This window comes from Desmodus rotundus, chromosome 13 (genome assembly GCF_022682495.2).
Source record: "Desmodus rotundus isolate HL8 chromosome 13, HLdesRot8A.1, whole genome shotgun sequence".
Taxonomy (NCBI): domain Eukaryota; kingdom Metazoa; phylum Chordata; class Mammalia; order Chiroptera; family Phyllostomidae; genus Desmodus; species Desmodus rotundus.
This window is the reverse complement of record NC_071399.1, coordinates 54,221,735-54,245,303: the sequence shown is the minus strand read 5'-3', so window position 1 is coordinate 54,245,303 and position 23,569 is coordinate 54,221,735.

Sequence of the window (23,569 nt, the reverse complement as noted above, 5' to 3'; positions counted from 1 at the left end):
TTCTTAGTAATGTAGTTAAAACACTGAAATGGCATTTTAACCCATTGAATTGTTGTTTTTTCAACACAATAAACAGTTTGGGCAGGAATTAAACTTGGAGCAATCCTTGAGGTTAATTTTACATAGGTATAAAACACAAAATGGTGCAACCTTTTTGACCTGAAAATGCTACTGATTTCAATGAGAAATGAAAGAAGCCTAACAATCTAAAGTAGAAATTGGGAGGTAGTAAAGGAAAGAAGAGAAGTCTGGGAAAGATTTATCACAGAGTCAGAAGCTATAAAATCTGGTAACCAATTGTATTGGGAATGATACATAAGGAGAACTATGACTCCACTGGCTCCAGCCTATGCAACTACATCTATGTAGATTCTTTCAAATCACAACAATTAGAAAGCAAAGAGGGATAAATTTCAAGAGGCAATTAAAAGTTAACTGTTGAACATTTGAGAGCACAGAGTGTGTGAGAGGGAAATATCTGTGGGACACCCAGATGAAAAACCTAATTTGATATGAAGATTGCAAAGAGGGAATTTGGAAAGCATTTGTGACATTTAAGAAGAATGTTGAGTGGTGAGACTGAAAAGCATATTGCAAAGACCTAAAGAATGAAAGGCAAGTAAGAAAGTTGAAATAAAAAGTACACCATAGGATTGGGGTCCTAGCTTGAAGGAGAATAAAATCAAGGGAACGATTTATTTGTTCCCAAGAGATTTTTGGTGGAAGTAGCTTAAGAAGACTTTAAAGCTGAGTGGGAGCACCCAATGGAAGAGAACACAGAGAACAGGAAAGAAGGAGTAGAGTTGCCAGATTTAGCTAATAAATTTACAAATACTCAGTTAAATTTAAATTTCAGAAAAACAGTGAATAATTTTTTAGTGTATGTCCCATTGCAATATTTTAAACATACTTGTACTAAAAAGTTGGTTCACTGTTTATCTAAATTCTAACTGGGTGCCCTATAATTTATTAGGTAATGCTAGGTTTGGGAGAGGATCAGACATCTAGGAAGAACGACAACCTGGGAAAGGACGTGGGCCATGTCTGCTTTGACATAGGAGAAAGGACCAGTAAAGAAAAATGTACTTTGGAGGAGGACATGAAATAAATTTAAAGAGCTCAGAAATCACTCCCTGTTTTCTCAAAGATTGAGGTGAGGTCATCTGCAAGAAATTGAGCAAGTCAGAGGACAGCATGGAGACTTGATGGTGGCCTGTAAAAGCTGGGATCATCAACTGCAGAGAACAGAAGGGAGAGCCCACGAGGGAGAGGACCTCCAAGAAGCTCTAAGGGCACCCTGGCTCTGGAAATTATCAGTCTGTATCCAGACAGTAAAGTAAAACAAGGCTCACGGGGGAGCCAGTGCCAGATCATGCAGGACATTAAAGGCCACCTCAGTGAGTTTACATTTCATTCTTACCAGGTCACTGAAAGCCAATGAAGAGAGAGGTTTGTGGTTATTTAAGCACCCTATGTCTGTTTGTGAGGAAAGAATTAAAGATGAGCAAGAATGGATGTTGATATATCAGTGAGGAGACTAGGATAATAGTTCAGGAAGGAGATGGGAGAAACCTGGAGAGAGAGAGAGAGAACTGAAGACAAAATAATCAAACTTGGCAATTAATTGGATTTGGGGAAGTCATTAGGAAAAGAAAGGCAAATGAGAGATGTTCAAGATAATTGCCCAATTTCTTAAAAGGCATGCAAATTGGAAAGGAGGAAGTAAAACTGTCATTGTTTACAGATGACATGATAGTGTACATAGAAAACCCTATAGACTCCAGCAAAAAACTACTCAACCTAATAAATGAATTTGGCAAAACAGCAGGATTCAAAGTCAATATTCAGAAATCAAAAGCATTTTTATACACCAACAATGAAATACATGAACCAGAAATCAGGAAAAGAATCCCATTTGATATAGCAACAAGAAAAATAAAGTACCTAGGAATAAATCTTACCAAAGAAGTAAAAGACCTGTACTCAGAAAACTATGCAACACTGAAGAAAGAAATTAAGGAAGACACAAATAAATGGAATCGTAGATCATGTTCATGGACTGGAACAATTAACATCATCAAAATTTCCACACTACCCAAGGCAATTTATAGATTCAATGCAATCCCTATTAAAATACCAATGACATAATTCACACATATAGAACAAACACTTCAAAACTTAATATAGAACCATAAACAATCCCAAATAGCTGCACCAATTTTGAGAAAGAACAAAGTAGGAGGGATCACAATACCTGATATCAAACTGTATTACACGGTCACTGTAATCAAAATAGTAGGTACTGGTATAAAAACAGACACATAGACCAATGGAACAGAATAGACAGCCCAGAAATAAACCCAAGTCTCTATGGTCAATTAATATTCAACAAAGGGGGCAGAAGCATAAAATGGAGTAAAAATAGCACCTTCAACAAATGGTGTTGGGTGAGCTGGACAGCTTCATGCAAAAAAAAAAAACCTCAATCATCAACTTACACCATACACAAAAATAAGCTCAGGATGGGTAATGGACTTAAATATAAATCGTAACACCATAAAAGTCTTACAGGAAAACATAGGCAGGAAAATCTCAGATACATCACACAGTAATATTTTCACTGATATGTTCCCTATACAGCAGGGGTCATAAAGGAAAGAATAAACAAATGGGACCTCATCAAAAGAAAAAGCTTCTGCACAACTAAAGAAAACAACAGCAAAATGAAAAGGGAGCCAACCATATGGGAAAATATATTTGCCAATGATATCTCAAACAAGGGTTTGATCTCCAAAATACATAAAGAACTCACACGACTCCACTCCAGGAAGACAAAAAACCCAATTAAAAAATGGGCCAAGTGCCTGAATAGACACTTCTCCAAGGAGGACATACAGAGGACCCAGAGACATATGAAAGAATGCTCAGCATCACGAGCCATCAGAGAGATGCAAATTAAAATCACAATGAGATACCACTTCACACAGCTCAGAATGGCCATCACAAACAAATCAACAAACAAGTGTGGAGAGCTTGTAGAGAAAAGGGAACCCTAGTGCACTGTTGGTCAGAATGCACACTGGTGCAGCCACTGTGGAAAACAGTATGGAATTTCCTCAGAAAACTAAAAATGGAACTGCTTTTTGACCCAGCAATCCCACTGCTGGGATTATACCCTAAGAATCCTGAAACACCAATTCCAAAGAATCTATGAACCCCAAAGTTCATAACAGCACAATTTATAATAGCCAAGTTCTGGAAGCAATTTTAGTGCCCACCAGTAAATGAGTGGATAAAAAAAACTATGGTACATTTACAAAATGTAATACTATGTAGCAGAAAGAAGGAGTTCCTACCCTTCATGACTGCATGAACCGCACTGGAGAGCATTATGCTAAATGAAATAAGCCAGGTGTTGAAAGACAAAAACCATATGATTTCACCTATCAGTGGAACCTAACCAACAAAACAAACAAGCAAAATATAACCAGAAAAATTGAAATAAAGAACAACCTGACAGTAACCAGAGGGGAGGTTGGAGAAGGATAATGGGGAAAAATAGAGAAAGGTCCTTCAAGGAACGTGTATTACGGACACATGGACAAAGACAAAGGGGGTAGGTTTGAGGGTGGGAGGTGGGGATGGGTGGGGTGGGGGCTGTGGAGGGGTGAAAATGGAGACAAATATACTTGAACAACAATAAAAAAAGATAATTGCCCAATTTCTCACACAAACAAATGAGTAAAGAACGAACACTGAGAAAAAGAAAACAAATGGAGAAACAGGTTTAGCACAAGGGGCACTATACACCTAGCCTTCCTCCCTCCCATCCACTAGAATGGTGAGGAGAAGTAGAGATGGCATGGACCATGGTATCTACCTATTCTTTGAGAATGTCAATATTGAGCACTTTACATTCATATCTGAACTCTATAACAGGATGTTATGATCCCTTGTGCAGCAGGATAATAATTGAAATTATTAATTGGTTTTCTGTTTTTCCCTGGGTAGTTCACTTTTTTTTTTACCTCTACATTACTCCCAATTCAAGCAGCTAGACCAGTCAATACTCATCATGTTAGGGGGAAGATAATACAGGGTAGAAAGCAAAAAAAAAAGAGAAAAGAGAGAATATTCTGGCATTCCTTTTCTAAAAATTCAGTGTTCTTACAAGACTCAAAAGGACCTTGGGCATAGGTTAAATGTTTGAGTGGAGTGAAGTTTAAGAGCAGACCCTTCCCTATAGACTAAAAAAGCTTCTTTCTGGCTAGAGAGAGGGAAGACAATGGTAAGGGTGAGGGGGGATTTTATTAGGCCCCAGGGAGGAAGTTCTGCACCTATTGACAAGCAGAGCCTCAGGGAAAAGGTGAGGCCTCCAGAGAGCAATTTATAATGAGTTAAGACAGGGTACCTCAGAGCACAACAGAGATTTTTATAATCCATTGTTGCCTGGAAGCAGCAAAACTATTGCAATGGTCTCATGCAAACCATGAAAGTAAAAGAGAACCTCAGGACCTGATAGGTGTATGTGAAGAGACGCAAGGAGCATCTCAGGGGCAACCTGAGGTTGATGGATAACCATGTTCCAGATGGGGAAAAGGGTACTGTGTTAGATTTTTGTTGATAGATGATAACAAGGGCAAATGGTCTCTCCCCACCTTACAAGAAAAAAAGGAAGAAGTGAAGAAGGTCCCTAATTTGGCTGTGATTAAGTTACTGCCATAGCAACAGAATGGGGTCTTATAATAGAAATAAAACTGTTTTACAAAAATTTTGAAAGTTATCTTTTTGTACAACTGAGTTATGAACTCAGATTTATATCTGCTGCTCACATTTTGTAACTACAAGAACTCGGGCTGGGAGATGCTGAGTCAGTCCACAGAGTTGAGTAAGGGGAAGAGTGGAGTCAAACCCAGGTCCATCTTGCTCCAAAGCCTACATGTTCTCACCACCATGATTCATTATTCAGGGAGAGTAGTTTTTGCCCTCTACTACCTTTTTTTTTTTTTTTCACAGTATTGATTTCATTACAGATCAGCCTCAGGAAATGCTGGGAGTTGTCAATGCCAGCCACCGGGAGGGCGCTAGAGATCCCAAGAGCTAAGAAGCCTACCCAATTAAAAACATTCTCTCAACAGTCAGTTACTTGGATATGTTGGCTGTCAGAATCACTAGACCAATGAATGCAGTAAAAACAACAATTTGCATTCTTAAAGCCCAAGTAATGCCACCCGGAGTCAAACTGAGATTTTTATGCTGCCATTAAAGCAAAGTATCAGCAATTCCTCAGGGAACAGGAAACCAAGAGTTCAAGGGACACATTAGCAAGTTTCTCAATTAAATGCCAAGCACTAATATAACTTTGTTTTAACACTCTCTTACTTAGTCATTTATTTTTTCTTGAGAAAGAAAAGCAACCCCGGGGGGTGTTGAACCTAGTGCTTGTCTAAGCAGACGAAGCTAATGCTTTCTCAGAGTGGCTACCAAGCACTATATCTGATTATGTCTATTTCTGAACAGGAAAATTGATCAATTAAGAGAAAAGGAGGTTTGCAGAACCAAGTACTGAAAAGAAAAAAAAAAGCTTCAGGCAATGCTCCTACTAGGAGCTCATAGAAGTGGCACATAAGAAGCTAGATTCCAAATTGGAAGCCATGAGATCTGTGTTCCCTTCAGTCAAGCCAGAATGAGGGAATGTGTTGGGGAAAAATTGAACAAGCACGGTTTCTTAACTAGTTTATGGAACTGATGAATGAGCTCACAGTGGGCACTGAACCCTGCTGTCCAGGTAAAAATGTCAGTCCTCAGAGGCAAAAGTTAATGGGTGTGTTATCTGGTCTTTATGGGCCCAGCAGAGTACACCACAGAGCTGAATGCTTTGGAAATCACTAGGCCATGTGCTCATTAAGTATACAGCATAGACTAATGGACAGTTCCTTAAGAATAGAGGGAAAGATTCACACATTGACACAATATACCATTGATACTAAAATAGTCTGTGGTATAGAAAAAGAGGGTGGTTCATAATTTGATCAAGCCATAAGAAGTCAGGGTATATCACCTGAATGTAAATCAGAACTTCTTAGCTACTTTAATCATTGCTTTCAACAGTGCCTATTGCATCATTAGCACTCAGTCTGTACTTGCTCATGAGTGAGTAGCCACAGAGCCCTACAATCCTCAGACCTACAATCTCTGAAGGTCAGTTACACCAGTAAACTGGGTGGTGACATTGCCTTACAGATAAGCAAAATCAAGACAACAAATGTTAGAGAAAGACAATTCAGATTAAAAGATTCATGAGGGATCTATATGTTTGTCTCTTGTGGAAGATCTTTGGGATGACAATAACATCTGCCTGTGACAGTTTTGAGTGTAATCCTATCTAGGCAGGGGACAGGGGAGGACAGAAATATGTATAATGGCCTGTGACTTTAAGGCTCTGTTGGGTGGGTCTCTCACTGGACATCCACACTGGCATTAGCCAAAGTCTCTCTCCCAGTTGTCCCTTGACCTTGTAATAATGAACCAATAAGACTTAGAGCTCATCTAAATCCACTCTGTCCCTGGGCTGAAACAGTCAAATAATTAATTATTATCCCTTTCCTCGGTGGTGGTTCACACTTAAGGAAATATTTAATTTTCCATATCTGTATTTCTCCTGTATCAAGGGCAATAAATCTGGGTTAACTTCTAAGAGCCTGAGCCCCAATTTCTCTCCCTGCTTCTCAAAAATGCAGTTGGCTCCTGCCTTGGAATGCTTGCTTTTATTGTTTTAGAAAGTTAATATGTACTAAACCCCAGAAAGTGGAAGGTGCTATCCTAAACCCTAAGTTAGCAGCAGTCCTCCTCCTCAGGGAACTCACAAGCTGCCAAATACCTCTGGCCCCATAAATCGGTCAAGTTACAGGCCTAACATCTGCTGCAAGTGACCCACAAATACCTTTAACTTTTCCAATGGAAATTTGAAAATTAGCACCATTCATGGCATGGGGCTTAGCAATTATAAAGGACACAGGTTCACACAGGGCATTTTTCCCTTTTAAATGAATTTGTGGGAAAGGCCTCCCTAGAGTCAGGACGGGACTCCCATCACTGAGTCCCATTGAGGCCTGGTCTGAATGTGTTGCCCACCCCCACTGGCCCCTGCCTCTCTCCCAGCATCTGACTTCAGCCCAACAGTTTGCAGTACCATATGGCAAAGGTCAAGGTCAGATGGATAAAAACATTTCAGTGAGCCAAAGAATGGTTAACAAACATGTGAATGTAAATTCTAACACATTGTAAAACTGTGGCAAACTAGGCTAAAAAGAGACTTTAGTTACAGAAGGAAATCTGTTTTTCAGCTCCACCCCAGTCCTTCCAGTTCATTACAGGTATTGTGAAGACAAAATGGGGTTTTGTGTCCTCTCTTGGCAACCTGCACCCTGCTCTTCTGCCAGATTTCTAATGACTTTGCAATGATGATTTAAGAGGTTCTGTGCTGCAAGTTCTAAAGGATTTCAGCTCCACTCTGCTCTCCTCTCCTGTCCCTTCTCTAAGATGTGCACACATGCTGACCCCATCAGCAGGATCTCCATGGGCAACTTTTGTCCCAGTCTCGCTGACTGGCTTACTCTCCTGTCACAATGCTCCCTGAGGTCACTGGATCAATCTAGTGGCAGGAGACCACCCCCTGACCTGACCCGGGCTCAATGATTGACACTAGAATCAGATCCATGACCTTCTAATAAGACTTAGAGCTCATCTAAGTCACCCCCAGCACTCAAAATGAAACTCCCCATAATCCCAGGCAGGAATTTAAATTGAAAATCAACTTTAACTCTTCAAGCCAGAAACTGTCATTCAACACATACACACACACTGTACATGCACATGCACACACACAATGCAGCAGTCCCTGTTGTAATGTCTTATATGCCTCAGCCCTCTCCTTTGAGCCCCAGAGTGTGAAACCAGAGAGGTCTGAGAGAGTCCTAGGGAGATGCAAGCTTGGGCAATTGAACCCAAGCCTGAAGTGCTAGGATCACTCTGAAGCTCACTCAGAAGCACAGTAGTAGAGCCACCTCTAGCCTACATGGCACTTATATTTAAGTATATAGAAAGGGTACGTTTCCCCAGGCCCAGCCTGGGAAATCTTCCTCCATACCAAGGTACATGGCTTGGTAAACTGCACAAACAGGGTTTCAGCCCCAACTTTTCCCTTGGCCTATACCCACTACAGGACTCCATGACCACAAAGGTACCCTGTGCAGTGCACTCCACCCTTCTCTGCCACTTCCTTCTCCTCTCAATAAAACCTTCTCCCTCATGCCAGACTACCTATTCCCCATCCCCATTGGACTATGACACTCAGATGAGCCCTAGCTTTTAACTGATCCTGGATTTATGAAACCAAAATGGAGATCACAGTGCATTGCTAAGACTTTTCATTTGCACAGCAGGATGACCTGGAGTACTGGGTCCTAATAGGAAGCCCACAGTCCATATCACACTCCATGGAATGTCTGAAAAAGGGAATTCAACCCTTGGTTTTTCTACCCAAAAGTAGGAATAATTAAAAAATCACCATGTTTTTTTTCATTTTTCTTTTTTCCTTCTGGAAATGACATGCTAGCACCTGTCATTTTTCCCCCGAGCACATACATCCTGACGTCCCCCAGGGACAGTTTTCTACATCCCCAGGGTCTGCTACTTAACAGTGCATTTACTCATGAATTAAAATAACAGAATGGAGAGATAATCAGTAAGTGCCACTTGCCTAGTGTTTACAGCAGTCTACTGGGCATGTATCTGTTCTTTGTTGAGCTTAATCCTTTTCCCATCACTAACTCAGTTCATATTCTTATATAAGATACTGCTTTCCACATTCAGTTTTCTCTCCTAAAAATTGAAGTGAACAAGATTTTTAAGGTCAAATTTTATTCTAAAACTTTTCTGCTCATTGATGATTCAAAAGGATTTTTTTTTTCCTTGTTTTGCTCAAACCCTCCACCCCCAAGCCCCACCCCCTAGCCCTATCCTCCCAGAGCTGTCAGTCTGTTCTCTATGAGTCTGCCTCAATTTTGCTTGTTAGTTTAGTTTACTTATTAGATTCCACATATGAATAAAATCATGTGGCATTTGTCTTTCTCTAACTAGTTTATTTCACTCAGCATAATATTCTCCAGGTCCATCCATGCTGTCACAAAGGGTAAAATTGTCTTCTTTTTTATGGCCAAGTAGTATTCCATTGTATAAATGTACCATAGCTGTTTTATCCACTCATCTACTGATGGACACTTGGGCTGCTTCCAGATCTTGGCAATTGTAAATAATATTGCAATGAATATAGGTGTGCATATATTCTTTCAAATCAGTGTTTCTGGTTTCTTTAGATAAATTCCCAGAAGTGGAATTGCTGGGTCATAAGACAGTTCCATTTTTTAATTTAAAAAAATTTTCATACTCACCAGAGGACATTTTTTTCATTGCTTTTAGAGAGAAAGGAAGGGAGAGAGAGAAACAGCAATGTGAGAGATAAGTATCAATTGGCTGCCTCCTATACATACCTGGACAGGGGATCAAATGGGCCTGGACCAGGGATCAAACCTGCAACCTAAGTATGTGCCCTGTCTGGGAATCGAACCCACAACCTTTCAGTTATGGGATGACACTCCAACCAACTGATCTACACCAGCCAGGGCCATTTTTAATTTTTGAGGAAACTCCATACTGCTTTCCACAGTAGCTGCACCAATCTGCATTCCCATCAACAAACAGAGCATGAGGGTTTTCCTTTCTTCACATCCTTGCCCACACTTGTTTGTTGATTTATTGATGATAGACATTCTGACAGGTGTGAGGTGATCTCTCATTGTGGTTTCAATTTGCATCTGTCTGATGATTAGCAATGATCCAAAAGGACTCTTAAACATCATGTAAACAGCCTATATTTTGTAAATGTAAAATATGAAAAACCACAGATATTGGCCAACCCAACATCTAAAGCAAAATGGGTACAATCATTGCACTGAGAAAAGATACAATCATTGCACTGAGAAAAGAACTCACACTCTTTTGTGTGATGGGGAATGATGTGATAATGAGTAGGTTTGATGATATCAAGATGAAGTTTCCTTTGTCCCAATCCTCTGCCTCCCTTCACCCAGCAAGCCCTGGTTTCCAGGCAAACCCTGGCAATTACTGAGATACTTGGCTTTCCGTTTTACACACACACGCACACACACACACAGAAACTGGGTAACAGAAATTGATTGGAACTGATTTTTTTTCCCTCTGGGAAAGTTCAAAATCTCTTACATTTTCTGGAAGTGAAAAAAAGGGAGGGGGCAACAAATCCCATGAACATCTAATGAAAATAGAAAAGTAGACTCTCTCACCCTGGAACTTTTAAGGCAAATTCTTCGAAGACCTACATCAGAGATGGGGTATTTACTGCAGAGATTTCTAAAGTTCCCAGCATATCTTGTGAACCTCCTACACACAATCACTTTAAATTGGTAAAGAAAAACATAATAATCCTAGGCTCCTGAGGTTGCCAGTGACAAGATTACACAATGAAAGATGTGTGTGGTAGAAGTGGGGGTTAGAGAGAAAGAGAAGAGGAACACAGTACATGAAGCTGCATTCAGGGTGAAATTATTTATAAGAAAGCTTGTGAAATAGCTCTTTCTCATCGTATTAATGATATTTGAATAGAAATGAAAACTTTTCAGCCCTTCAACAAGCAGCTCAGGACCTTCCTCCACCCCTCTGGGTTTCTCCCCCACTCACCTCTTCAGCCCCCACAAATGACTGATATCTGAGGCATGAATGCAGTGACAGTCTCTTTCTTTGCTTTCTTAGACTCTTTTTCTTCCTTTCTTCCCCAGAAGGGGGTAAAAATAGGCAAAGGGCAGTGGGAGGGGGCAACAGTTCATTCCACTGCAAGCCACAGAAAGAAAGGTTTCTCAGCAGGGAGTGGGAGACTGAAGTGTCAGTCAAGAGCACTTCGGAAATGTTTGCCTTGGCCTGGGGAAGGAAAGTGGGGTGGGATCCACTGATCCTAGCACTTCATTCAAGGTGCTACTTAGCTCCCCTCCCCTGCCTTGCATTTCCTGTCTACTCCTTCCAACTTTCCATAGTAACAGGAGGAGAAAAAAGCAGGGCCACCTGAGAAAAGAACAGAAGTCAGACACTTCACCATGGGCCAGGCAGGACTGGATGTGCTCTGATGGCCTTCAGGGACTTGCACAGAGAGCTGTGAACTGGGCACCAGCTGGACTGCCACAGCTCCTTGAGGATGCATGAATATTATTGCAACCTGTAATTAAAATATAGGCCTGATATAAAAAGAACATTTCATTTAAAGTTTTGATAGAGATGCATTAAGGATCCCTATACATGAATGAATTCATAATGGCCATATGACATATTTATGCTATGTACTTAGTCATGCCTTGGCTAACTCCATGATTCTAATTTATTTGCTGGTAAAACACCATCCCTGCTGATATGCTCTGCTGAATATACTTCTGTCAAATACCTATTCAATAAGCAAACAATGTCACATATAAATAACTAAGCCCATTGTGGAGAATGGCAGTGTATTTCACCTTCCTGGTGACAACCCTGAGCTGCTGGTGTTTGGTGCTTGTCCCCTAACTTGCTCTGTAGAAGCATCTCTTGAAGATATACCAGGCCTCTCCCTTCCTCACTCCAATCTTTTAGCAATCTAACCTAATGTTTAGGTCATGGTCTTCACTTTTAGCTGATTTTATTTATCCCTCCAGCCTGACTTCTTTAAGCTTCAGGGGCTCCAAGAACACACTCACCAATACCCCACCCAAACCCCACAAGACTTCCTCACTCCTAAGACTCCATGCACCATTGGCAGGCAGCTTTTCAGTTACAAACACCTAACAGCAGGGCTAGTGATCATAGTAACCATTCACTGAGCACTTGCCATGGGTCAGAGGCTTAAGACACATCATTTTTATCCCTGGGATAATGCTGTAAATTGTAGTGGCTCCATTGTGTTGATTAGAAAATTGGGCATTGAAAAGCTAAGCATCTTGCTCGAAGTTATGCAGTAGGATAGTGGCAGAGGCAGGACTTGAAACCTAGGTCCGTCTGTCTCCAAAGCCCCGGTACTTTACAGCACATTATGATTTCTCTATCAGTGGAGCTCAATGGAGAATAATACTAATTAATGAAGGCCTTCCCACATTCTGTTCAACTTTTAAGTGATTTATGTGTAATTACTCATTTAATTAATGAGGTAGTTATATCTCCATCCTACAGACAGAAAAAAAGCAGAGAGCTCATATAATTTTTCCTTGCCCAGAATTACACAGTCAGTGAATGGTGATGCCAGAACACAGTCTGCTCCAAAGATCACACTCCAGATTAACATTTTGTTCACCCGGAAGGCTGCTAATCAGACCATGAGTGCACCTCTCTGAAGAATACAGTGGCTTCATCCAAAATTGAAAATTAGAATCCAGGAGGGAGGTGGAGAGAGCAAAGAGAGGTATACACAAACGTGTGAGAAATTCTTAGCACCTTCTTGGAATTTTGTCTCTCCATCTACCAGCCCTTCTCCATATAACCTCATACACTTATCTCTTCTTTTTCCCACTACCTGGAGTTGGGCCAAATTTCACAGGTTAAAGGTTCAGTCCTCCACCTTTCCATCAGACACCAGCCACAAGCTCCAGGGTGCTCACTTCTCACCAGAGGGCTACACATTTCTAGATTCCCATTACACCCTTGGGTTTGATAATTGGCTAGAATGACTCACAGAACTCAGGAAAGTGAGGCACTCATGATTACAATTTTATTATAGCAAAAAGATACAAATTAGAACCAAGCAAAGGAAGGGGTCCATAGTGTGAGGTCTGGGAGAATCCCAAACATGAAACCTTCATCGTCCTCAGGGACTGTCACCTTCCCAGTGCATAAACATGTGGCAACCTGGGAAATTCACCTAAGCTTCAGTATGCAGAGTTTTTACTGGGGGTTTTTTAGGTAAGCATTGATTAACTGAATTATCTTGACCACAACCTTGACCACAAGATTGAACTCAATCTCCGGCTCCCCTCCTTTTCCCAGAATTTGAGCTGTTATTACTGGCTCAAAGTTCCAACCTTCTCACCATGTAGTTGGTCCCTTTGGCATGGCAACCTACAACCATAGTTAGTCTATCTCATTGCCAAAAAATATCAGGTGTGGCCCAAGGGGCCCACCAGGGATAGAGATCAGCCAATTCTTTATTACACAAAATTTTTTATAATGCAGACTGGTGGGCAAAAGACACCTCTCTATAAATCATGTGATCACATGTTGAAAACAGAGCCAGAATAAGAAGCCACCATTGATTCAATTTGATGACTACTAAATTCTTTAGGTCATCTTAACTCTATTAGAGGGATCATACAGCCATCCACTCAGTTTCTCAGATATTAACTATCAGACTACTGATTCTAATGTGCTTTGATCAAGTTATTTGTGCCACTTTGCTGTGGTATGAACCTCTGAGAGATTCTGACCATTAATCTCTGCTTGTGGACTCTTCCCAACATCTCTGGGAAGGAAATCAGAAGATAAAGGAGCTGGAAGGACTACGTGAGCACAAGTAGTCCAGCACCATCATTTTACAGCTGGAGAAAGGAAGGCAAATGTCTTAGGGAGTCCAGCCAGCAAACAAACTGTGACACTGGGTGGTTCCTCAGGGTTTCCTCTCCAGCTCCCACCCTTGAAAAAGCCAGTATTCTTTTGAGAGTAAGCATATTTATAAGGTTCAGCAAAGCAGGCACCTCTTTGATCCTCAGTTTACTGATCATTAAAGTGAAGGGACTTACTGGGGGGCGGAGTCTCCTAAACTCAGATGTATCTGCCTCAAGGTAGACAGGTAACATAACTATTCTTTTTGTTGTTGTTGTTTTTTCATAAATTACTTTATTGTTGTTCAATTATAGTTATCAGCATTTTCTCCCCACCACTCCCCTCACCCCAGCCAAATCCACCTCCCTCCCTTGCTTCCATCCTCCCCCTTGGTTTTGTCCATGTGTCCTTTATAGTAGTTCCTGAAAACCCTTCTCCCCACAGTCCCTTCTCCCCTCGCCTCTGGCTATTGTTAGATTGTTCTTAATTTCAGTGTCTCTGGTTTTATTTTGTTTGCTTTTTACTTTTGTTGATTATATACCAGTTAAAGGTGAGATCATGTGGTATTTGTCCCTCACCTCCTGGCTTATTTCACTTAGCATAATACTCTCCAGTTCTACCCATGCTGTAGCAAAGGGTATAAGCTCCTTCTTTCTCTCTGCTGCATAGAATTCCATTATGTAAATGTGCCATAGTTTTTTGATCCACTCATTTGCTGACGGACACTTAGGTTGCTTCCAGCACTAGGCTATTGTAAATTGTGCTGCTATGAACATTGGGGTGCATAGGTTCTTTTGAACAGGTGTTTCAGGGTTCTTAGTGTATAACAATGTAACTATTCTTAACAGGCAGTTGTGAAATACTACATGGTGGTGGACTGAGGAGAATTGAAAAACATGCTTTAATTAAAGGTCTTCACATTTGAATTTAAGAAAAAAAACCAAAATCTTTTGACACAAAGTTTGTAATCTGACCTAGATGACCTAGGTCTTTCCCAGCTCTTTGAATCTATTATTCTATGTTTTCCTTAGCACATTTTTTGTCTTATTGATTTCCTCTATGGCAGTCAGTTATGTGCATGGAACCAAGTGAACCCAGTGACTTGACAGAGGAGAAAAAAGGGAAAGTTTTAAGCTGAGGGAAACAGTCTCAGAACTGAGGGACAGGTGGAAATCACTGTCTCTAAATGTCACAGTTTTGCCCGAGGTCATGCCTAATTGAATAACCTACACAAAGTTCACTGAAGGAACTTCACCTTTGCAAAGACAATGGAGTGCACCGCCTGCACAACAGTGTGAAGCAGCCCCAAGTGATGTCACCCTTAACAAAAAGTTTCAGAGACCTTCAAACCCCAGCAGAAATGCTCAGCTGCTCCTAGGATTAATGCAACCATTAACCCAGTTTCCTGCTTCCTCAACCAACAAGTTTTCTTTCTGCTCAACATCACTGCCTCACAGACATTTTGAAACATGGGCTACTTTAGCAAGAAAGGGTTCAAAAGAAAAGGAGGACTTACTTACCTTACACACACACACACACACACACACACACACAACTCCTGAACAAGCTTAGTATTGGAATAAGCGAGTATGTCCCCTCCCGCAGAATATTTCTCCTTCTGTCTTCTGGAGGTGTCTGGGTTGGGTATGCTGAGATGGGAGGCATAGTCAGGGCTGCCCACTCCTTGAACCATCCTCAGGAATGATTTGCATAAGTACCAGTCTCTTGACCCGGCTTTTGTCCCTTCTCCAATATCTGCCACCATCCCTGGAACACTGTGCCCTCAGCAGCCTGTACCCAGGAGTACAAGTCCTGACGGTTTCTCCCCAGAGCCAGAGCTGGAAGGAGAGCAACCTTGTGAGGAGTCACACCCTCCTCCCTCCGAGAGGAAACAGGCTTCTCCCTCCGCAGTTGCCAGCATTCCTGATGTTATTGTGCACAGAGGCCCCCAAGACAGCTCCAGCAAAAGTGAATTAATAATTTCTGGCAACAGAGTTCTGGCAGCAAGCAGCCCCTCCCCCTCGGGGGACTGCTCGCCCTTCTTCAGAGAGTCCTCCACCACTGCTCTGCAAACTTGCTTCTGTGGGAAAAAAAAAAGCTTGGAAGTATTGTGTATTCTTAAGAGTCCTCTCATTTCCTGAAAAGCTCAGGGCTTGGTATCAGGACATGGGCCTTATTGGCTGGCTCAGCCACCAACTGGGAGTTTAACCTTGAGCAGATCAAGGTCTTTTATGTCTGGATTCCTTATCTGTCCATTTCTAGGTTGAACAGACAGAGATATTATGAGCCGTGACCCTTCCCCATGTCGAGTCCAACTACTGTCACTGAAATCAGCCATCTTCCTACATCTGGGATCTGGTGGCTAGGTCATTGTTCCTGGGCTGAGCTGGGAACAGACAGACAAATGAACAGCCCTATCTCAGCTCTCTCCTTCCTCTCCTCCTAGTTTTTCTCAAGCCACAGGCCCTTCATCTCTGCCTGCACCTGGTCATTTCTCTTTGAGGCATGTTTGGGGCTCATGCCAAGCCCTTGCTCCTTCCAGTGCCTTAAGCAAGAAAAAGATTTTGGTACCCACCTACTTAGTTCTATAAATAATTCAAAATAATTTTGCATTCTGGAAAGTGGCTAAAATATATGCTACAATTCTAACTGGGGTTTTTTTTCAAGAATTTTTTTTTTATCACACCTGTTTAAACAGTTCATCAAGGCTGCATTTCTCCTGTCCAGCTAACTGAGTCTGCCCATTGGATGGTATCCCAGAGCATCCCAGTTTGTGGGCTCCTTAGCACAGTGATTTGGACCAAGAGTGCACACCTGCCCAGTTAAGCCAATCAGAATCTTGAGAGAGAATAAGTCTGAAGTAAGAGACCAAAAATACTAGAGCCTGACAGAGTTGGGCGCTGGAGCCATAGGTTGGGGTCAAATTCCTTGCAGTGGTGAAGGCAGCCTAGGCCAAGCCAGGTTACAATGGCTTATAGAGGAAGCCATGCTAGCAAGAAGAGAGCAGATGTTCAGAAAAGAGATTATGTGGCTCCAGAGAGAGAGGCCATCACTGCTGACAGCTGGCAAGTTCCCAGCTCCAGAGACTTGGAGATTCAGCTGCAGTCCCTGCTATTGAGTGCCGTGAGGTTCCCCTGGATGCTGCCAGTTAATCTCCTGCCCCTAATCTGACTACCCAAGTGTGGCCTGTGGAACAACAGCTCAACATCACTGGGGAAATTGTTAGACATGCAGAACCTCTTACCCTACCCCAGATCTACTGCATCTGAATCTGCACTTTAAGGAGATCTTTGGTGATTCCTATGCATAGGAGGCTTGCTGTGCTGGGAGGTTTTCTTCCTGTTATGACACCTGTTATGCTTGGTACCCCCTGTTATGCTATCCCAAAAAGGCCAGGGGCCCTACCCAGAGTCCCTGTTCTCCAGCTCCCTTTCTGCAGCCTCTCAGCCCTGGTGCCATGCCAGCCATCTAGTCCAGTGCCTGGGCCCTAAGACCTGACAGATCCGGCAAGAAGTAAATTAATCATTGCTAGCAACTGAGCCTCTGCAGCCAACCAGCTCCTTCTCTTGGGAGGACAGTCTGCCCTTCCTCACTGAGCTTGCCACGGCTATCTGCTTGTCTGACTCCCTAATGCTGTCTGCTGCCTGTGCCCCATCATGGAGCTCCACACTGCAGGAAAAACTCTGGGGCTGTGGATCTCAACTTCCCTGGACTTGCTCAGCTGTCACCTCTACAACTAGCTTTTGTACCCAGGCCAGTTTCTCCAGCCCCTATGACAAAGTGTCTCCCTCCTTGTTAACCCACAGATGTTCTTATTGCTTGGCCACAAGAGGCCTGCTCCAGTGACAGGCATAGGAGCAGAGACTTCAGCAGGTAAAATCCTCAATCCCCTAATTGGCACCCAAGAATCAAGGACTCTGGGCTCCAACTTCTCTGCAAGCATCAAAGGTTCCAGAATGGAGTGTGTAAGGCCTCTGACTGACATGACCCCTCCTACAGGCAAAGACAGAGGAACATCACACCACAAAGTTATGCCCACACCCTTCCTCCAGGCAAAGTGCCCAGAGTATACTGAGAAAGACCTCTGGTGGGTCTCTGCACTGTCTGGGTGGGCCAACAGGCTCAGAGAAAGAAGCTCCACAGTCCAGATACTCCTCTTGGGGCCCCTGCCTTAAGCTAGCCCATAGACACATACATCCAACCATGGGGAAGAGTCTTCCCTGAAACCACAGAATCGTAATTGCCTTCAACTCTAATGGCTTTTGGACTCTGCACAAAGTCTTCCTGGGCTTTACCTCCTTGGAGCCTCATGAGAACTCCAAGTCACTGTAAAGGTGGATTATGTGGGCGTGATCATTCCCCAGGTAAAAAACCAAGCTCTGGAGGAAGTGGTTTACCCAAGGTCACGATGGTTGTAGTGGAGCTGGTGCTCAGATGGTTTTCCAACCCTAGTCTAGTGCTCTAGTACCCCAGTCAGCCATGGTTCTCGAAAGGGTTATCTTTTCTTATGCTTGCTCTAATTTCCCACCTCTCAATTCCTTCTCAACACATTCCAGTCATCTTTCCTTATCTTGCCACAAGAACAGCTCTCAAAATTACTAATGACCTTTGTTGTAGGTTGAATTGTGTTCCCCATAAAGATGTGTTTAACTTCTAACCTCCAGCCCCTGTGAATGTGACCTTATTTGAAAATAAAGTCATTAAAGGTGAGATCAAGATGAGGTCATACTAAATTAGGGTGGGACTATCTAATATGACTAGTGTCCATATAAAAAGAAGGAAATTTAGACACTGAAACATATACACAGGGGAGAAGACTATGTGGAGATGGAGGCAGATATTGGAGCAATGTATCTACAAGCCAAGGAACACTATGGATTGCTGCCAACTACCAGAACCTAGGAAGAAACAAAGAAGGATCCTTACCTCGAGCCTCCAGAGAGAGCATGGCCCAGCTGACACCTTGATTTCAGACTTCTAGTTCCAGAACTGTGAAACAATAAACTTTTGTTGTTTTAAGCCATCCAGTCTGTGGTGATCTGTTATGGCAGCCCCAGGAAATGAATGCAATATCCACTTTGGTGAATACTATAGACATTTTCCGTTCCTCATATTATTTGACATCTCCAAAGCATCCAATGCTAGGAACCCTGCCCCTTCTACATACAGATTCTCTCCTAGATAGTGTGCCCTCACAGTCTCCAGGTTTCCATCCTCGGGCCACTTCCTTCCCAATCACCTTTACAGACCACCTTCCTCTATCTGACCATTACATGCTGGCATTCATTATGTCTGGGTTAGTCCTAGATCCTTTTAGTTTCTTATTCCCTCCTCTCTCCCCAGGCAATTGCATCTAGACTACCACTTCATTCACCACCTATTCACCAATGACTCCAAGAATAAGAGTCCAGCCCTTGCCTTTGAGCACTACAAGTTCTCATCCAACTGCCTATTTGATTCTTTCAAAGACTCATCAAACTTAGTGTGCCAAAAGTGGAACTCATAATCCTTTCATCCATCCAGCTGGGTTTGACAGAAACCTAGCAGTTGTCCTTCACATTTCCTTTTTCCCTCTCTGTTCAGCTTCTTACCAGGTCGTGATTTACTTTAAAAATATCCTCCCTTTCCAATCAGGCCATTCGTGGCTCACCACAGCCACCGTGCTTGTCCAGACTCTTGGCATATCACACCCGGATCACTGTAGCAGCTGCTGGCTGCCTCCTTTGGCTCTTCCCTGTCTCCTTTTGCTCCTCTCCAGCCATTCCCCACCCAGCAGCCAGAGGAGTCTCAAAACACAAATCTTACCATATCTCTGCCTTGTTTAACATCTTGAACATCATCCCCCAGTTCTTCAGATAAATGAAAAAATCCCCAAAATGACCTCTAAGACCCTGAAGAGCACAGCCCCTTACCAATTTGGACATGTTACTTAACTTCTCTTTGTCTCAGTTTCCTCTTCTGTAAAATGAAAGTAGAAGAGCACCTGCCTCATAAGCACATACCTGATGAAACAGTCAAGGAATGAATACATATCTCGTCCTTAGTGTGGTGCCTGGAACACAGTGAACCTTAAGTAAAAACATCAATTAAATGAGTGAAGAACCAAGATGGAGGCATAGGTAGACACATTGCACCTCCTCACACAACCAGAACTGACAGAAAATCAAACGGGCGAGGAAGTCCAACACCAAGGAGATAAAAAATAAACATTCATCCAGACGGGTAGGAGGGGCGGAGACGGGCAGCCAGGGCGGAGAGGACTCGCCCTGGTTGCTGTGGCGGGACGAGACTGGCGGAGTGTGGGACGCACGGGGCAGCAGTCTGACCACTAGCAGACCCTGCGGCCCTATATTCTCGCACAGATAAACCGAGAGGGCCGGACTCAGAGTGGTGGAGAACCGGGCAGGCAGTGTGGCGGGTAGAAGACCCTGTGGCCCCATATTCTCACACAGATAAACCAGGACGAATGGCAGGGAGCGAAGCAGACCACACAACCCAGGGCTCCAGCGCCAGGAAATAAAGCCTCAAACCTCTGATTGAAAACACCTTTGGGGGTTGGGGCAGCAGCAGGAGAAACTCCCAGCCTCACAGGAGAGGTAGTTGGAGAGACCCACCCGGGCCTAGAGCGTGCACAAGCCCACCCACTTGGGAACCAGCACCAGAGGGGCCCAATTTGATTGTGGGTAGCGGAGGGACTGACTAAAATCCGGTGGAGAGTGGAGCAAGCGCCATTGCTCCCTCTCGGCCGCTCCCCCACATATAGCGTCACAGTGTAGCGATCAGCATTACCCCGCCCCGGGGAACATCTAAGGCTCTGCCCCTTACTACATAACAAGTGCGCCAAGACGGGGGGAAAAAAATGGCCCAAATGACAGAACACTTCAAAGCTCCAGAAATAATTCAACCAAGCAGCGAACAGATAGCCAACCTATCAGATGCACAGTTCAAAATGCTGATAATAAGGACGCTCACAGAATTGGTTGAATTTGGTCGAAAACTAGATGAAAAAATGAAGCCTATGCTAAGAGAAACAAAGGAAAATGTACAGGGAAGCAATAGTGATGAGAAGGAAACTGGGACTCAAATCAACGGTGTGGACCAGAAGGAAGAAAGAAACATCCAACCAGAAAAGAATGAAGAAACAAGAATTCAGAAAAATGAGGAGAGGCTTAGGAACCTCCAGGACATCTTGAAACGTTCCAACATCTGAATTATAGGTGTGCCAGAAGGAGAAGAGGAAGAACAAAAAATTGAAAACTTATTTGAACAAATAATGAAGGAGAACTTCCCTAATCTGGCAAAGGAAATAGACTTCCAGGAAGTCCAGGAAGCTCAGAGAGTCCCAACGAAGCTGGACCCAAGGAGGAAATCACCAAGGCACATCATAATTACATTACCTAAGATTAAAGAGGAGAGAATCTTAGAAGCAGCAAGGGATAAGGACACAGTTACCATTGTTACCACATGATTACTACAGTTACCATGGGAAAGGAGTTCCCATAAGACTGTCAGCTGATTTCTCAAAAGAGACCTTACAGGCAAGAAGGGGCTGGCAAGAAGTATTCCAAGTCATGAAAGGCAAGGACCTACATCCAAGATTACTGTATCCAGCAAAGCTATCATTTAGAATGGAAGGGCAGATAAAGTGCTTCTCTGATAAGGTCTAGTTAAAGGAGTTCATCATCACCAAGCCATTATTATATGAAATGTTAAAGGGACTTATCTAAGAAAAAGAAGATCAAAAATATGAACAGTAAAAATGACAGCAAACTCACAGTTATTAACGACCACACCTAAAACCAAAACAAAAGCAAACTAAGCAAACAACTAGAACAGGAACAGAACCACAGAAATGGAGATCACATGGAGGGTTGTCAATGGGGAGTGGGAGGGGGAAAGGGGGGGAAAGGTACAGAGAATAAGTAGCATAAATGATAGGTGGAAAATAGACAGGGGGAGGGTAAGAATAGTGTAGGAAACGTAGAAGCCAAAGAACTTATAAGTATGACCCATGGATATGAACTATAGGGGGGGAAAGTGGGAGGGAGGAGGTGGGCAGGATGGAGTGGAGTGAGGGGGGGGAAATGGGACAACTGTAATAGCATAATAAATATATTTTAAAAAACATCAATTAATATTACCGATATTAGTATTATCAATGTTCCTACTTTACACTTCCACATTCTTCCTCCTTACTGTCCTCACCCAGACATACTGGTCTTCTTTACTATCTTTGACCATGCTATGTCTCCACCTGCCACCAGGCCTTAGCACATAGTTAGAATATACCTGTCATCTCTTCTACCTCATTGTCAAGTTACCTCCTACTCAACTTGAAGATTTCAGCTGAAGTGTCACCTTTTCAGAGAAGCCTTCCCTTACCTTCCAGACTAGAATTAGACTCCTCATCATTACATGTTCTCTTTGTTGCATACTTGTCTTTCAGACATTACTTTATTAACATATGCCTCTTTAACTAGGCCTCATATCTAGTTGTCTTGCCATTTATCCCTAATGCCTACCACAGTGACCTGCATCAACCCTCAAAGAATATTTGCTCTACATATAAATGAGTACTCTGTCCATCCAGCTCACAACCTTTAGCAAATCTTCCCTTCTCCAAGTCCTCCCTCAAGTCCATAGTGCTGAAATTACTACCAAGATGAGTAGGAAGAACTTAGGTGGAGTGAGCAACCCTTTGTGAGCAACCCTACTCTGTTCCAAGCAACAGGGAAGTAAATGTTCCCCATTCTGTTCTGTCTCTCTGGGCAACCCATTCTAGAGCCATTAAAACCATCTATCATGCTGTTTATCACAACACATCCAGATGCTCTGAGCAATAAAGCCATTCACAATACACAGTCATCCTATTTCGGGAAGATGCTCCCAGTTGAGCCTTCCCAGGGGATCTTTCAGAGGAGGAGAGACACCCATCTGTCTGGGAAGGGGCCTGCTGTCTGCAGAGCTCCCTTCCAGCACAGTGGCATATGTCGTGGGACCTGTCTTAGGAGCCTGCAGGTAGCAGACCCTGAAGTGGAGCCTTGTCCAATCAAACTGACAGCGAGTTCTGCATTTGTTCAGGGTATTAGAAAATGCCAGCCTTGAGGTGATTTTCAAGGAAAGTTTCCTGTTCAAAATAAAGAGGATTTTGTGTGGGTTTTTTTCCTTCTGCAATCAAATAAAATCAAACTTTGCAGAAAAAGGTTTCTGCTGGGAACAAAATCAAGATCCAGAAAGAAAAGAGGCTTCAGCCTCCTGGATCAATGAGCCAAGCCTAACAAGATAAAGTATAATAGGAATTAGTTTAAGGTTCTCCACTTGGGTCCAGAAAGACAGCTGATAGCAATACAGGGTGGTGGGGATGAGCCTTGGTAGCAGCCAATGTGACAAAGATTTAGGGGTTTTAGTTGACTATCCACTCAACAGAAGTCCTCAGTGTGGCATGGCTGCCAAGAAGCCTTTAGTAGTATTAATGGAAAGATAGGACCTAGTTAGAAGGAGATGACTATCCAACTCCCTCTGTTCTGGTCACAGCACACCCGAATATTGCTCTTGGCACAGAGCATGGAATATAATTTTAACAGAATATGGTCAAGCTGAACAGCATCAGCAGGTGGATAAGAAGGGGCAATTTCCAGGAAGATTCACACACCAGACCACAGATGAGGGTCAAGGAACCAGAGCCATTTAGCAAAGATAGCTGGTGCCTAGAAGGGACAAGCTAGAAGCATTCAAACACTTCTGACAGGTAGGGAGAAAACTAGACATCCTGTGTGGCCCCAAGGGAAAAACATACAGTGAAGCGGATTTGGCTCAATATAAAGATTGCCAGTGTTGGTGTTGTTTTGTCTTTTCTTGTTTAAATTACATGACTAATACAGGTACATTGTCAAAGAAAAATTCAAACAATACAGATATGTAG